The sequence below is a fragment of the Gopherus evgoodei genome, chromosome 7 (genome assembly GCF_007399415.2).
Source record: "Gopherus evgoodei ecotype Sinaloan lineage chromosome 7, rGopEvg1_v1.p, whole genome shotgun sequence".
Taxonomy (NCBI): Eukaryota; Metazoa; Chordata; order Testudines; family Testudinidae; genus Gopherus; species Gopherus evgoodei.
The window spans coordinates 122,544,080-122,561,729 of record NC_044328.1 but is presented as its reverse complement, the minus strand read 5'-3'; positions in this window follow the sequence as shown (position 1 = coordinate 122,561,729).

The window sequence follows — 17,650 nt, the reverse complement described above, 5'->3', positions numbered from 1 at the left end:
ATCTTCCTGCAAAGAAAAAGGAAGGCTATCAAAAGAAATCATGTCACCAATTGTATTGGTTATTTTTTAGAGCAAGCAGGTGATCGTAGCCGAAATTACTTTTACTCTCAAAAGCTGCTGCAATTGTTTCCTGTCTTGTTTCACACCTGAGATCTGTGTCTTAATGGACATTTCTAAGTCATCGTGGACGACACATCTGGCATCTCAGTCAGAGACTGAAGCTTCCTACTGACCTGTTTGGTAGGAAGTCAGCGCTGACTGTCATTGTAGCTGACATGTTCTAAGAAATTTCAGATAAGCAGAAGCTGATAAACTGTTAACTGTCATACATCTGGCAGTTTGGGATTTACAGTATTTATAACAGCTGCTGTTACATCCCCAGGTTCCTGGAGAAGGAACCAAACTTCCATACAGCAGGGCATATCTCACACGGGCAACATAACATCAGCAAGAATGTACAGCACAGAACTTAGCTCAGATGTCCTCTTCATAGCTATGCAATACCTTTGCTTGTGAATGATACTGATTTGCATTTGCAAAGCTCTGCTAATTCCAAAGCATCCTTATATGACATACAGAAATTACTCCACCCACCACTAAAATTCTGGTATCACTAGGCTGGACTGCGACAGCCATTTAAAAGTGCACAGCAATGCTAGACAATATGTTGAGGCAAGAAATAAAGGATACTGTATTTAGATAGGCAGAATGGCTGAATAACGACAAAAAAGAAGTCCATGAAGATTAGTATGCCTCTTTAAATGGATTCTTTTCAGACAGGTTGGTTCCTAGTTATGTTCACTTTCCACAAACATTTAAGGGGTTGAATTTACCGCTAAAATGTTTGCAGAAAATGGAATTTTACATTTGCAAGGGCAGGTAACTGAGTCATCATGTTTGCACACTCCTCCAGTCAAGGAACAGAAGAACCAAGGAATTAATCTGACTAATCATAACAAAAGCAACATAGGTCAACCTTCAAATATTCTCAGTTAGGCCAAGAATGTAAAAAGCATCTATACCATATTAGGCAAACAGTCTTGACCAATGAATGAATATAAGGAGATCATGGTCTACTCTACCAGATGTTATTGGTCCTTATCCTGCAACTGATTTTGTCTGAGTGGATTTGTATGCCTACAGAGCTCTGTTGATGCCAGTGGGGCTCTACACAGTGATGGCTGTGTTCTGGAGGGCTGCTATTTATAGCTTTGGGGATGGACTCTCTAGGGCAATGACTACATCTGCATTTGTGGGATGGCCGAATGTAAATGTTAAACAATAATAGAAGACATTCACTGAGCATTTACTCTACTCTGTTAATTACCCAAATGAATAATAAAGCCAGAGCAGCAGTAACCCTCGTCTTGCAAAAAGGGCCAAATGATCATTAATGATGTGAAACAGTTTTTGTAGTTTATCATCTCATCTGAAAGATGGCACCTCCCAAAGACAATCCTGGGTCGCTGGGCCAACAGGAAGGTAGAGAGAAGAATGCCACTGTACTGAATCAACCATGCCAATTTTCTGTAGCCCCCTGGCTTGTTCCTCAAGGTCTTCCATCCACAAGAAGGGAGCGGGCCTAAATCAGCTTACCTTGCAAGATCGCTGTCCAAATTCCTATGGTTTCAGACAGGTGAACATAGGGTGACCAGATGTCCTGATTTTATAGGGACAGTCCCAATTTGGGGGTCTTTTTCTTATATAGGCTCCTATTACTCCCTACCCCCGTCCCGATTTTTCACATTTGCTGTCTGGTCACCCTAGGTGAACATAATTGTTTCTGTAACAGCCGGGCCCAGCAGACGAAGTAACCGTGCTACTGAAGGCTGCAAGTCAGATAATACAGCAGTATCTCGGCTTTTATGGCTGCAGCACTGGCTATGACAACTGCAGCAGTAGTTCAATATAGCCTGAGACTCCTTTTGCCATCCAAAGAGAAGAGCGAGGTGAAAAGGCAAAAAGTTGGGCATTAAACATTTCTCTTTCATATTTGTTTAGCCTGAAAAAAAATCTGCAGTCATGCCAATACCACCTCATTCCAAGAAAACCTAGAACTGGGATGGTGGGAGCCACAAAGCTGCTCACAGCAGGTGGGATATTTTTCTCCTGGCTTTTGAAGCTGCAGCAATAGCACCAGCAACTGGTGCTTTGAACCAGGCTCAGAATGTGAAATTTTTTTTTAAAATGTGGTGACATTTGGGTTAGAAATCCCAAAGTTCATGGCTCTGCACAAAATGTTCAGACGGCCTGAGCTCAGCAGCCACATGCTGTGGTTTTAGCGTCACAGTTGGGCTGCCCATTTGGTTTGTTTTTTATCTATTTATGTTTTCCGAAAAGCTATATACCGCCCCCCACACACACACACACACAGACAGGAGAAAATTAGACATATGCGCCTCAAGAGAGGGGAAGCCTTGTTTCTGAAAGGTTAAAAACTCACCATGCGATACAGTGGTTAATGGAACATTAGGTGGTGCCAGCAGGGGATTTAGGAAACTTGCAGTCAAGCATAAAACATCCCATCAAGAAGGAGTTGGTCCTGGCCAAGCCAACAGTGTTATTACCATCCCCACAGGGCTCTGAGTTCAGAATCTGCCCCTACATGCTGGGCACCTCCGTGAAGTTTCTCCCTGGTGCCCCACATCGCCCTCTGATTCAGAAGTAACACTGAGGGACTCTGTAAGAAGCTCCTTTGATGAGAGGCAACATGGTCTAGCCCAGGGGTGGGCAAACTTTTTGGCCTGAGGGCCACATCTGGGTTGCACAACTGTATGGAGGGCCAGGTAAAGAAGGCTGTGCTTCCCCAAATAGCCTGGCCCCCACGCCCTATCCACCCCCTCCCATTTCCTGCCCCCTGACTGCCGCCCTCAAACCCCCCCACACACACACACTCATCCAACCCCCTCCTGCTCCTTGTTCCCCGACCATCCCCTCCTGGAAACCCCGCCCCCTATCCAACAGCCATGCTCCCTGTCACCCGACTGTCCCAACCCCTATCCACACCCCCACCCCCTGGTAACCCACCCCCGGGACTCCTACCCCTAGCCAACTGCCCTCTGCTCCTTTTCCCCTGAGCACCCCCTCCCAGGATCCTCGACCCTAACTTTAAGACAGATGTGACAAACCGGAGACAGCCCAGAGGAGAACAACAAAAATGATAAGAGGTTTAGAAAATCTAACCTATGAGGAAAGGTTAAAACAAACTGGGCATATTCAGGCTTCCAAAAAAAAAAATGGGGTGGGGAGGGTGATAGTTTTCAAACATGTTAAAGACTGTTATAAAGAAGCTGATGATCAATCATTCTCCATGCCTACTGAAGGCAGGACAAGAAATATTTAATTTAATCTGCAGGCAGGGAGATTTAGGATCAATATTAGGAAAAACTTTCTAATTACAAGGATAGTTACGTTCCAAGGGAGATTATGGAATCCCCATCATTGGAGGTTTTTAAGAACAGGTTAGATGAACATCCGTCAGGGCTCGTCTAGGTTTACTTGGTTCTGCCTCAGCACAGGGGACTGGACTAAATGAGCTCTTGACGTCCCTTCCAGCCGTACATTTCTATTATTTTTTTATTTGGGTAGCGCCCAGGGGATGCACTCAGCACTGAAGCCCCATTGTGCTAGCTGTTATATAAACACTTAGGAATACACTATCCCTACCCTGAAGAATTTACAATGTAATATACAAGGCCTTTCTTTTTCATCTGAACTCCTTTGTAGGAAAGGACTGTTGGCATAAGGTGGAGCGTTTGTGGGGGAGACAGAAAGAAAATGGAGGGAATCCTTGGATTCAGCGAGGGATCTGGAAGCTTCCCACCCCCGTTTGGAGAAAAACAAGTGCCACGCTACAATGAAATCAGAATTTAAAAAATGTAGGTGCCCTGTTAGGCCTAAGTGGTGTAGAAGTTATTGAGTCAGCTCCTCATCTGCGGTATATTGGCCTAGCCCAGAGAAGTCAATAAGGATCTGACCTATTGTCTAGTGGTTAGGCAGGAGTAAGGATTCCTCAGTACTATACTTGGTTCTGTTAGGCAAGGTCTACACTGGAAACCTTTGCCCATATGGTAATGTTGACTAGTGGCTCGGACTTTCTTGCAATATTTTTATATTGGCAAAAGCCCCAATGTAGATGCAGTTATATCAACATATGTGTTTTTGCCAATATAGCTTATTTCACTGCAGCACCTACTAGCGAAGCATTTGCCAGTCTAGCCATGCCAGCAAAAATTGTCTAGTACAGACCTGACTTAGAGCTTCAGAGCCTAATTCACGTTTACGTTAAGGGCTCCTTTATACCACTCTGCCTTAAGGTACCTGTCCGTAAAATGGGTAGAAAAAATGCTTCTTACCTACCACAAAGACCTGCTGAGTGGTCTAATCAATCAACAGCATAAAGTGTTTTGATTTCCTCAGGTGGAACTTCTAAGTTCTTAAAGTCAAACCTTGGTCTTCAGTGGAAGTTAGGCACCTAAATACCTTTGAGGATCTAGGCTACATTGGCTTCACGGGACTGTAACCTGGGCCAAAGTATTCCAGGCTATATTTTGCATTTACCTACATTATTTTTCTATTTGTTTGCTTGCATTTCAAGTGTAGCAGGTGTTGGCAAGCGTTTCCTTTTTACGTCCAAGAATCTGCTGATCAGTACACAGACTGGAAATACAATGAAGTGAGTGGATTTATATGTGGGAGAAGCAAGTAAAATCTAGTCTGCAGTCTAATGCCATATTTGTGTGAAAACAATAGGAATCTGGCATTGTCTGTGACAAGTACTCCACCTGATGCAATTTTAAAATGGCCAAGTGATAAAATGCGGATGTACTGGAAATGCTCAACTATAGCCCTGTCACAGTTCTGGCTGGCATGTCCATAAATAATTCAGGCATTGCATTGTTTGAATACTTCTGTCACATAATAGAGGGGAAAGATGATAAACTACCAGTTTTCAACCTCATAATTTGTCTTTGTCTTTGAGAATGGAGGCCACAATTACAGAAGACTTTCAAAGAAGTCAAAGAGAAAAGTCATTTTTATGTAACAATCCAGTATGATTAATATTATTGTGAGTACATACAGTACCTTTCATCCTGACGGATGCCGGAGCATTCCACACACTATATATCCATGACCTACAAGTGAAATGCATCCATTCCTGGACTGAAGGTACTATTACACCCAACTGAATAGCACTGACAAGGTGGCAGGTCTTGATACTTTTGCCAGGGTCAGAGACCCTGAAGCAAACACCTGCTATTACGAAAGTGCCATAAGAATACAGGCTGTTGTTTCTTGGGGGAGGTACTCTGTTTTTTAAGGTGGGATTCTTTGAAGCCATTGTTGGCAATAATGGGCTTAGACAGTCACTAAGGCTCAAATGTTTTAGGGTTTAACCCTTTGATACCTGCCAATATCAAGATTTCTACACACCTCTGTGTGCCACAACCCTGACAAATTGTGCGGTTTGCATGGGCTTACAGTTACAAAAGTTTAAGCTTATTTCTAGCTTTAAACTCTGGTTTAGTTCATCTCATTGAAACAGTGTGCAGTAATAGTAAATCTAAAAACATTTTAGCCAACCAGAGAATTGGCGAGCAGAATGCTGTTATGATAACTTCACTCACTGGTTAATTTTGATTATAAATATCAGTTGATCTGTAAATGAAAGTCGAAGTTCATATGCTTATTTCAGACACCAAAATAGGTAGTGTTTTCCAATTCGCATTTAATTTTTTTAGCAACCTAGAAGCAGGGTCTGTTTTGTGTACCCAGCTATATTGGCATTAATCTGCAGCATGGACAAGCTAGTTAGTGCTCACAAAGCATGACCCACTTATTCCCTACTCATTCCCATTGAAGTATTCACAAAATTCATCTCTCCCATTTTCCAAAACATTAAGTTTGAGGCCCATGAAGAGAAGTACATGCCATGCGTTAGTTAGTGTATTACTCTCGATATTGCAAACACCAAGCTCCAATGGGATAATCTGCATGAGCAAAGAGAGCAAGATTTGGCTCTAATGACCATACAGACTGATCCAAAACCATTGAAGTAAATGGAAATAGTCCCAGTGATTGCGCCTCAAATTGCATCGAACAGCAAATAGATCCTCAATTTTGCAGCAATCTTGATGATATGCTCTAAAGGTGATTGAAAATTGTAATTTCTGTCCTGTGGGAAATTACAACATTTTGACATTTGCTGTCATCCTGAATTGGGACAAAAGTCAAAATATTGAAAATTTGCATTGAAGAAAAAGTTTTAAAAAAAATCGATTTGGCACATCAAAATGTTTGGGCTCGGTTCAGTATTAATCTGCCTCCATCTGAGTTGCCTCAGTACCTCATAAGCATAGTAATTTGGGTTCCTCATGCTCCAACTCTCCATTGTGGGTCAGGCTCCTTGGCCAGATTACATTTCTCGTGATGTATTGAGGTCATGTGACTCCCATGATACACAGTTCTACCAGAGGAAACACTGCAGTGCATGATGGGAGATGAAGTCCAGCCCAGAGGGGAAAATGGAGGCATGGGCTACCGCATGCTGGCGGCCCCATAGCAGCTCAGGCAAACATGGATTAATGCCAAATGGATTTGAAACTTTATGTTTCAACTCAGTTTAACAAACTGAAATGGTCTATTCAGGTTGACCCAACCAAAAACAAACCATTTAATGTCAACAAAAATCAAAGTTTTCGTTCAAAAAAAATTTTGAATGAAAATTCCCAACCAGTTCTAATAGTCAGAAAAGATCAGAAGTGATTTTTCACATGCATTGTGTAACCAGAACTTGTATGTGTCATACACTGAAAATATTACATGCCATAATATGCAATAAATCAGCTTACACATTATTTTTTACATCAATCTGTAGGCATCATTGTTGGAGTTGTTTATTTTTAACAGTCATAAAAACAAGAGACATCAAAATCCTGCTGCCTGCACACTTTTTTCCCTTCAAGTTAATGCTGTTCTGAAAAAACGCATATAGCCAAAATTCATACTGGAGCTAAATGTTCAATGCTTGTCTCCTTTAAAATAACAAAACTGAAAACAAAGAAACACTGATTCTGAATATCCCCCTGGTCTGTGAAGCATTCCAGCCATAAATACCTCATGATACTTTGTGTGTGTGTTTGTCTAGCCCTTTAGATTATAAAGTATTCTTGGTAGGGTTTCTACCTTTCCTTTAAAGTATTTTACATATGATGTGGAAGTAGAGAAAGAACTGATATATAGAGTGGGTTTAAACTTTTCAAACAAAAAGCTTTTTGAACCGTGTCAAGAACTGGCCTTTTTCTAAAACAAAATTATTTCAAAAAATTGACAACCTTGACCAAAATTTTTGTTGTCCAAGAAAAATTGTGTGACCTTTTTAATCAAAATTGTAATTTAAATGGTTATCAAAATGCTTATTGGAATAACATTTTATATGAACATTTTTCTTTTAAAAGTTCAATAGCTATTTTAACATATGGGTCCTCTGTGAACACTTTCAAGTGAAAACAACTTTGAAACTTTTTGCATAACTAGTTTTCATTTTTCAACTAGCCATAATTTTATGCCAATGCCATATAATACAAGTGACCAACCCAGTTTTAAAATGGAAAAGTCATCCAAAAAGTCACTGTTTTTACAGTTATTCTAATGGAGGGGAGCATGAATTTGTACAACTCCCACTGGAAGGTTAAAGGACTTGACCAATTCAGTGGCACAGCTGAAACTACAGACCTCGAGTCCTAGCTCTGAATCCTGTACTATGACTAACACAGACAACCCAGAAGCAAAAAATAAAATAAAATTAGCAACTTCACCAAGCCCCAAAGCTGAAGTTTGTTTATTAACATAGAGCATTTACATGGCAGGTGGAAGGGGGAGACAATTTACAAAAATAACTGAAAAAAGTAGAACGTTGTGTGTTTCTGAGTAGTTTTTGCTTAAAATACCCTACGTTTGTTATATCAGTTTTTAAGCAAGGTTCTGCTAACCGAGATAATACTGATGGTGTTCTGTCCATAAATTTACATTGATCAACCTGAACTGGTAACCAAATCTTGAGGCAGCTGAAATAGCCATCAAAATTCATTCCAACAAGATTACATTATTACAGTGTTGAAACTATGCTTATTTGAGAAAGTTCTTGGAAATAGCAGTGCCTTCCCAGTTTTCTCAAATTCTCCTGTTGTGATGATAAAATAGAGTGTCCTGGGTGAGAAAGTGTTAAAGGTGGAAGAAAATTTTGCTGCAAATTAGCTGCCTATTCAATAATATTAAACATTGTCCATCGACGGTAGAGTTGCTGTTGGAAACTCCCGTTTCAATTCCTCTATTCAACAGTTTTATAGGCCATTTTTCATTAACTTCAAGGGGATTTGGATCAGGCTCTATATTCCTTCTTAAAAAATGAGCTACTGGCAAAGCTTGAAATATTTGAGCTGGTTGTGAGACATTTTGTTTGAGATGTATCTTTTGCTTCATCCCTACCATATAGTGATTCTTCCAGGAGGGCTGGTTGAGAGTCACTGATAATCACTCCTCCTGACTCATTCTTACCTACTCAGCTCCTCATCAGCCTTACTTGCAGCTTGCCTGGGTAGGGCCTGAGCAGAAGTTTGTGCATGCTGCTCCAAAGAACAAGCAGGACCACTTGAGTAATGTGTGAGTGATTGGTCTCCTTTTGGGGTCTGTCTTCCTACGTGCTATGTCTTATCTTGTTCCTTCTATCACACACTAGCCTTATGCTCCTTTTCCCTTTGTGTCTTAATCAGCCTGTCCTTCCTGCACATCATATCTCCGCACGCTTCATTCGGCAGAACGGTTAGGAAGAAGCGTTTATTCTATAAATCCTACTGCCATTTGTTCTCTACCTAATGGCTTTTCAGGATATAGTCCTTCACTCAAATACCAAACAGTTTCCAACATCCCTGAAATGATACAAGATTAAAATATAAAACCTCTGGATTTGTAGTCTGTTAATCTGACCGTAGGCAAGACATTGGCTGCTTTACATTGCAGCAGTTTTACATCTAATCCCAGTACAAGACTATCCTCCAACTGTTCTTGTTTGTAATTTTTTATCTCACCATCCACCCAGTTAAGCAAATAATCCTGTGCTGCAGGGTATTGAATAATAGAGAAAAACCCTACCAAAGAGTGAAGGGCTTTCCCTACTGCTATGCAAATATGTTGAAATAGCACCCTCCCCCCCCACAACTTGCCAGATAGTGCCATCAGTTCTTGATAAGATTGTTCCCTTTCTCTCAGTGGCAGAGATGTAAGAATCGCTCATGTTGAGATACTCCCTTGGAATAACTAATCCCAAGAAACAGTTTCATCATCAAAGGCTCCTTCTCCTCTGAATTAAAAATGACATGCAGGTTGTTCCCAATTAGAGTTTGGCATATGCCTGTTTCTTCAGTAAAGGGCTTATCCAGCTCCTGTTGGAATCCGTAGGACACTGTCCAAGGACTTTAATGGGATTTGAATCAGGCCTTAAGACAGTACATCTTTCTTAGTGATGGGAGCTCTTCAGGATGTTTAGAGTTTTGGTTCGGTGAAAAGAAGTGCCACAAAGTTTGGGTGTTTATCCAAATGCCTGCAACGAGACCTCTTGTGGCTTCAACACTGGACAGGAAATTTTGCATGAACAGAGTTTGCCATAAGATTTCCTGCCCATCCTGCTTCCGGACACATCGAAAGGGTAGAAATGTCTTAAAAGCAAGCTTTCTAATAGTATTTTAACAATCCTAATATTATGCCTCATGACAGTCCCCTGGTCATCAGCAGGGTTTGAACGCAGGCGCTTCATCACCAGAATACTTGTGCTAAAAAGTAACTTCATTCACTGGTTTCAGTGATAGCTGTGGTGGTCTGTATCAGCAAAAAAAATTGAGGACTCCTTGGGCCACCTAAGAGACTAACAAATTTATTTGGGCATAGGCTTTCATAGGCTAGAACCCACTTCATCAGATGTATGAAGTAAAAGAAACAGGAGCAGGTATAAACACATGAAAGCTTGTGGGTTGCTTTACCAAGTGTTAAGTCAGTCTAACGAGATAAATCATTCACTGGTAGCCATAGCAGGCTGTTATCTTTTAGTGGGCCTGCCACTAGAAGGGGATAGGACGCACACCCTGCCAATGTTGTGTTGCACGTACTCCAAAACCACAGGGGAACTGCTGTTTTCAAATACTTTTGGTGGGAAGTCAGAGTATAACGGTGAGTGGAAATGAAGCATAATGCAAACAACAATTAGCTGAACCATTTTACATCTAAAAATGTCAGTTCCCATTTGGTTCTTATTTCCCCGACCTGGGTTGACCACCTCTAATAATTTTCTAGGGAGTTATCTCCTCTATGGAATTCTCACTTAATTCCTGCTTCACATCATGAAAACTGGGTGGACCATGAAACTGTTTTACAGGTGAGCCCTGGAATTCTGCGCAAAGCCAGACTCCTGTGTTCTCTCAGTATGGGCTTGATCCAAGTCCCACTGAAATCAATGGAAGGGTTCTGTCTTCAATGGGCTTTGGGTCAGGTGTCACATTTTCATTACTTCCAAATTGCTTGTTACATCTCTTAAACCCTGTTGTTTGTGCGTGTTCTCTCTCGCGCACACTCACACACAACACACTCTGGAAAGTATTAATATGTGCCATACTAGAGCTTCTGCCTCTCTTTGTATCACCCCACTGCTGCTCTGTAAACCATTCTTCACAATGGTATCTGCTTTCTTAAATCTTTACAGCGTGCAGTTTAACTGTAGCTCTCCCTGATTCTTCAGGGGACATACTCTCTAAAGCTCTCCTCCTCTCTGTCATGCTCTCAGTGCAGTATTTCACACTACTCATAGGGGTAGATAACCTATGGCACACGTGCCGAAGGCGGCACGCGAGCTGATTTTCAGTGGCACTCACACTGGCCGGGTCCTGGCCACCAGCCCTGGGGGGCTCTGCATTTTAATTTAATTTTGAATGAAGCTTCTTAAATATTTTAAAAACCTTATTTACTGTACCAAAAACAATAGTTTAGTTATATATTATAGACTTATAGAAAGAGACCTTCTAAAAACGTTAAAAGGTATTACTGGCACGCAAAACCTTAAATCAGAGTGAATAAATGGAGACTCGGCACAGCACTTCTGAAAGGTTGCTGACCCTTGCACTACTGTCTTACAGGATTTCTTTTTTTTAGTTCCTGAGGCAAGGTAGGGGTTGCCTCTGTTACATCCTTCCCACCTCCTGCTATTCAGCTCCCCAAAGGTAATTGAATCAACCAGTGACGGATGGAAAGAAAACTCAGATTGTTGCCATCTCTGCCTGGGGATCCGTGTATAATATAATGGTGCTACTATGTCAGTTACTCTAGCCTGTAGTTGTTCACTAGAAAAAAAATCCTTGGCATTTATGATTGTGAACAAAATCTTCTAAAGGTAAGTTTTCACTGCACAATTAACCCAGGTTTTAGCCCAAACTGCCCTACCATCCACACAAAAAACCCTCTGATTCAGGTTTGTAGTTGGTTTAAGCCCAGGCTAGTTTACACAGCAGGGAGTATAGGTTAGATCCCAGCCTCTAGTTTAACTCAGGCTGGATCCTTTCTACTTTACAGTGAAGACTCAGGCAAAAATCACTTAATTGCTGATAGTTCTCCAATGCCCTTCCCACAATTCACCACAAAGGACAAACAGGTTCTCCCACATTTGACAGGGAAAGAATCATAGAGCATCTCAGTACAAAAAGCCTTGAGATATGTCCCCCGGACACACACAGGTAAGTGCAGAAACAATGACAACACGGTAATGCAGGTAGGGCTTTGCTGCGGGGACACTCACCCCCAGTCAAGATTAATCTGGGTGCACAGATCCACATGCCAATCACTCAAGTTAGCTTCAGTAAACACATACCCAAAATGTGAACCAAGTGTAAACAAAGGCAGTGGAGTCTCCTTGCCCTGAGTCTGTAGACAGCCTGAAATAATAGCTCCCATCCTCAATGGTGTGTTGACTCTGATTCCTAATAATGACAGTTTAATAGTCAGTATTAACCTTTTGACTACTGATCGTTTTAGCAGATACTCAAGCTATTCTGCTTAGTTGTCTTTTTTTTTTTTTTTTTTTTTTTTTTTTTTTGTAGAAGCCGATATTGGGGCAGGGAGGCAGCCATTTGCTGAAGGGAGGAATGAGGACTTTTAACATCCCTATTTCTCCCCCAAATTTAAAGTCACCTCTACACCTGCTCAAACTGGAGATGGAAAGAGGAGAAGCATCCTCTCCGCAGCACCAAAAGTCTCAACTGCCTCCTGAATACCCAATTCAAACCTTCAAGGTCACCATAACTGTCAGTCTTCCTCCCCATCTAGGGTGACCAGATGTCCCAATTTTCTAGGGACAGTTCCAATTTTGGGGTCTTTTTCTTATATCTGTTCCTATTGCCCCCCCACCTCCATCCCGATTTTTCACACTTGCTGTCTGGTCACCCCCCCACCCAGCAGTTGTCAAAATTTCCAGCTTTTACCTAACAACACCACTGAGTTGACTGACTGACTGAACGAGACTGAGGCTCACAGAAGCAAGCAGGTTGCTTAATTCCACAGTTCCCAGCCCACAATTTAAACTGAACGTGGCACATAGGACACTTCACCTTAACTATGGATACGCAGCCATGTAAAGAGGCCAATTTCCAAAGCCTCTGAGTACTTCTATGTTCAGAGGACACCATATTGTTGTAGAGATTTTTTATGATAGCTACTTAGCTTATTACATTTTTGAATGCTGCAAAAAAAGACGTTATGCATTGTTGTTGTAGCTCTGTTGGGCCCAGGATATTAGAGAGACAAGGTGAATGAGATAGTATCTTTTACTGGACTAAATTCTATTGTCTCTTTCGCCAACAGAAGCTGGTCCAATAAAAGGTGTTACCTCATCTTGCTGCAAGAAATACATATAAGATTTCCTCGTGAATGTTCAATGAAATAATTTCACTCAGAGCAGCTAAGTTGCATATCAAATAAATGAATAAAACAAAGTAAACATCTTTAATCAACATCAGCCACATGTTCCCATGTGGATCCCATTATACTATTTCTCTTATTGATTCATATATTAATATCATTTTGTATTAGGCTAGTACAAAATTGATGACATAGAAGTGTTTTCCTATTACAGCTCCTTGGTTGGATAATATAATCCACTTATCCTATTTTCTGTTAAAAATTCAGAAAGTCAATGGATACATTATACATTGAAATGAACAAATTAACTACTGAAAAGTATAGTATATCACTGGAAAATTACATACAGCTCACATAAACGGAAATGAATATACAGCGCTGAATGGTGACTTTGATATAGTTCAGAATGAAATGCATAAATCAGCTAATGGGGAAAAAATTATGTGCTCGGTACAAAGGGAAAAAAATCACCTGTAGAACAAGAGATCTGATCCATTCATTTGGATACATTGTATAATCTACATGATTATGATCATTTACCACTTGAGTCTGCCATCCCTGCCCACGCTGGGGCCAGATGCTCCTAAATTGGTATAGTTCTACTGACTTCAGTACTAGATCTACTTGCCCATGGACTAAGATACTACACAATGTAAGTCCTGCTTTGAGCAGGGGGTTGGACTAGATGACCTCCTGTTGTCCCTTCCAAGTCTGATATTCTATGATTCTGAGGGAAGCAGAATTGATCTGTCAAAGAAGAAGGCATAGAGAGCACTTAGGAAATATTCAGCATTCAGAACAGCGTGTGCCACAGAGATGGTCGAAAATTTTCCAATGGAAGATTTTTCTTTTGGAAAAGGGTATTTCATCAGAACTGACACTTTCTGCAGGCACTTATCAATTTCAATGAATTTCATTTCGATAAAAAAGTTTTTCAATTATGTTTTTAAAATGACTTTTCATTTTGAACTTTTTACATATTACAGTACAAGTTGTAATGTAATATAAAACAAAGACGTGAGAACTGAAACAAAATATTTTGATTTTAGCAATTTTGTCTTGTGGGCAATTTCCAAAAAATCATTGAAAACATTTCAAAAATTGAAATTCTGATTCCCACACAACTCTAATATACCACCACGCTTCAGTTAAATAAAAGCTAAACTGCCTTTTAAGAGGTTGGACATCAGGGATGCTGGATACTTCCAGCGGCATTCCACCTGGCCAAATTCCCATTACAACTACTAGAGCAATTCAGTAGAAGGTAAGGACCTAATCAAATGCATATTGACGTCAAGGATGGCCTTTCCACTGACTTCACTGGGCATTGGATCAGGATCTAAGCGAGGAAAGTTTCCTAACCTTTACAAAGGATCACTGGGTAAAATTTTCAAAAGTACCTAATGACTTAGGTTCCTAAGTCACTTGGCTGCTTTTGAAACTGTTACCCCTTACCAAGCAAACGTTCTTCAGTATTCACCAGTTTGTTATTCTCAATTTCTGTCTCCTCCTTGACCTATATTAACATTTTCCTTTTTGTTGTTGTTAGAGATACTCAGTTATCTCTAAAAGCTATAAATTATCCATCTCCATGCCGCGTATCTATCTGAGAAACAATTACAGCTTGGCATGAATATGTCAGGAATATAAAACAATCTGCATCTCCCTCACAATCATGTTTTCATCAGCTCCTATGCGGTTGGCAAAACATGATGCACCTGGAGGTTCAGCCTTTGCTCTAGATCTCTTTGAAGCTAGTTAGCCCCAGTATTGACCACTGGATATTGTTTAGCCATTTGTAGTTTGTGTTAAAGAAACAAAGGATGACCCAATAGTACTGGAGAACACTCAATATTTCTTTTAATTGAATGAGAACATAATGGTTTTAATGTGCATGTGTGTACGTACATGTACACAGACAAACGTGTACACGAGCAAGTTCAAGACTCATCTTTATGTTACTTCTGTAATATTAGCTATAGCATGCCTCCACCCCAGTACAGCAGTATAGCCAGACAAGAAGCCATATTCTCTGTGGCTGTAACTCCACTACCTTCCATGGTTTTAGGCCAGCAGAGACTTTGGCTCAGAGTTTTTATACTGTAATTGAATTACCTATCATCTTCACTATACTGTTATATAGTTAAATAGCTCATAGCTTTAACTAAACTCGGGAAAATGAGAGAGAACAAATGTTTTTAAAGGTGCTAAATAAAACCTGACCAATCCATTCAAAAGTTCATATGCTTATACTACAATATGCATTGAATGACAAGTATTGTATCACTATTATGCTAATTCATGACTGCCACTATTATGAGCATCATTTGCTTTGTGTCCCGATCTGTCCTTGTCTATGTTTAAGCATTTTCTTCCTATGGTCAGGCCCCCAAGCCTCGATGCTACAACCACATTGGTAGAATGAGATAGTTTAGTCTTTCTAGTAACTTGCTGTATGTGATTCAACCATTCATCTCCAGTTGGTTCATCACTCCTTTTCCACTTCCTTGATGTTAACGTGCATCTGGTACTCAGGCGAGAGCTTATTGAAGATTCATGCCTCTCAGAAGCAGGTTCTACCTGTGTAGTTACAACTACATAGACCATACAGTAAACCAGTTCCACCAATTTTTTTTCCTCATTTCGCTCCCAGTACAGTGTAATTTACAACAGCCTTAATATACAGAATAATTAATCCTTTTCATTACTTCCTTGCCAGCTTGAAAGTTTATCATTTACTCCAGCTAGTTTGACTAGGGCCAGATGTATATGAAATGTTTCAGAATCATATAGTGCATTTCAATAAAGCATGATCATTTGGCACAATTCTTTGATCTCTTTGGTATAATGCAATCCTGTTCTTGTTTAAGGGCTTGATCCTATGCTCAGTGACAAAACACATTGGTCTGAATGGAAAAGAGCTTTGCTAGATTCCCATTTTATTCTTACACTGAATCGTAAGATTTTGTTTAATAGTACGGTCACTGACCTGCAAAGCTCTGTAAATGTACCGCATTGTCTGCCAGTTTGGTGTTCCTCTAATAATACTTTGGGCTGAGGTATGTTGATATTGATGAACCTTAAAACTAGGTAAACATGGGAGATGGGAATTTCATCTGAGTTTATAAAAGGCATGGTGGGTCCTGCAAATAAGTTGAAAAAACCAGTGTCTATGGCCTCACCCACTTTGAAAGCATGTTCATCATAAAGAGCCAGATTTTCCAAATACTGACTTTTTTTTGGCATAACCAATTTTGCGTATGGTAAGCACACATGCGTGCATTTATCAGCTGTTTCTTGTGGGAAAGAGTGCCCAATGAATGCTTGTGTTTGCACTGTAAAAGTTTCACACATGTATTTACATATGGAAAGTTTCACTTATGTATTGATGGTCCTTAGAAAACGTGGCTTCATGGAGTCTATATACATTGACTGAAAATCAAAGGATAATTAGATACATTGAGCCAGATCCTAAGCTGATCCAAATCAGCATAACTCTATGCTAATTAACATTATCTTGCAAATCTGGCCCAAAAACTGGATTCCAGAATATGTGGGTTCTAATATATATATGTGGAGAGTTTCCTTTTTATTCTATTGACAAAATTGGTGGGTAGGGAAGTTATATCCACTATGACTGGAGATATCACCATCTCAGATCATGCTCCCACTGGGATTCAACTTAAAGGCTTACAAGAAAATCACTGGCTATATTTCAACAGAGAAAAAATTATATTTTTCCAGCAGCAAAAATGGGTCTTTGACACTTATCAGTGTGACTGGACAAATCTTGTGGAGTCTGAAGTATTTGCCAACCTGAAATTCGCAAGCACGGAAAGAGTTTGGTGAACCCTTTTCATGTGCACCATATGAACTCATTTTCCCATAATAATTTATTTTTTATTTTTAACCGTGATTTGCTAGCTAAAGGGAAGCCTGTGTTCTGTTAAAGCCAGTAAATATCCCATCCTTCAAAGCAAGAGAGGCAGGGCCAAATAGGTGGCCAATTTACAGTACACCTCTACCTCGATATAACGCAACCCGATATAACATGAATTTGGATATAACGTGGTAAAGCAGCGCTCGGGGGGTGGGGCTGCGCACTCCGGCAGATCAAAGCAAGTTCAATATAACACAGTTTCACCTATAACACGGTAAGATTGTTTGGTTCCCGAGGACAGTGTTATATCGGGGTAGAGGTGTATATTCCAGTCCAGACCCTCAGCTGATATAACAGCAAGGGAACTGTGCCAATTCACATCAACTAAGGACCTGGCCTCCTATATTTATTTTTCATTCTAATTTGTTCTCCTCTCTGCTCCTTTTTTCACAGCCTTTCTGCACTTGATTTACATTCTGCCCATTCTCTCTTCCACTTTCCCCTTAGTTTTATAACGGACTCCTTTGCTCTCTGTTTCCCATCTCTGCACCTTTTACAGCCATCTCAGGAAGAATGCCAACCCATCTGAGTCCCACAAAGTAGGAGTGGGCTAGAACTCGGGCACAACCTGTTTGCCATCCCTGCTTATCAGTCCTTTCAGCAGAACCTAGCATACGTTGGGATCAGATGAGTAACCCTGCGACACAGCTTGCAGTCAGTTTCCATTGGCCAAATACTTAGAACCAATTCAACGAACCGAAGAGATAGGAAACAAGAGACATTCATGTTAAAAATAAATACTGGCATCCTCCAGAG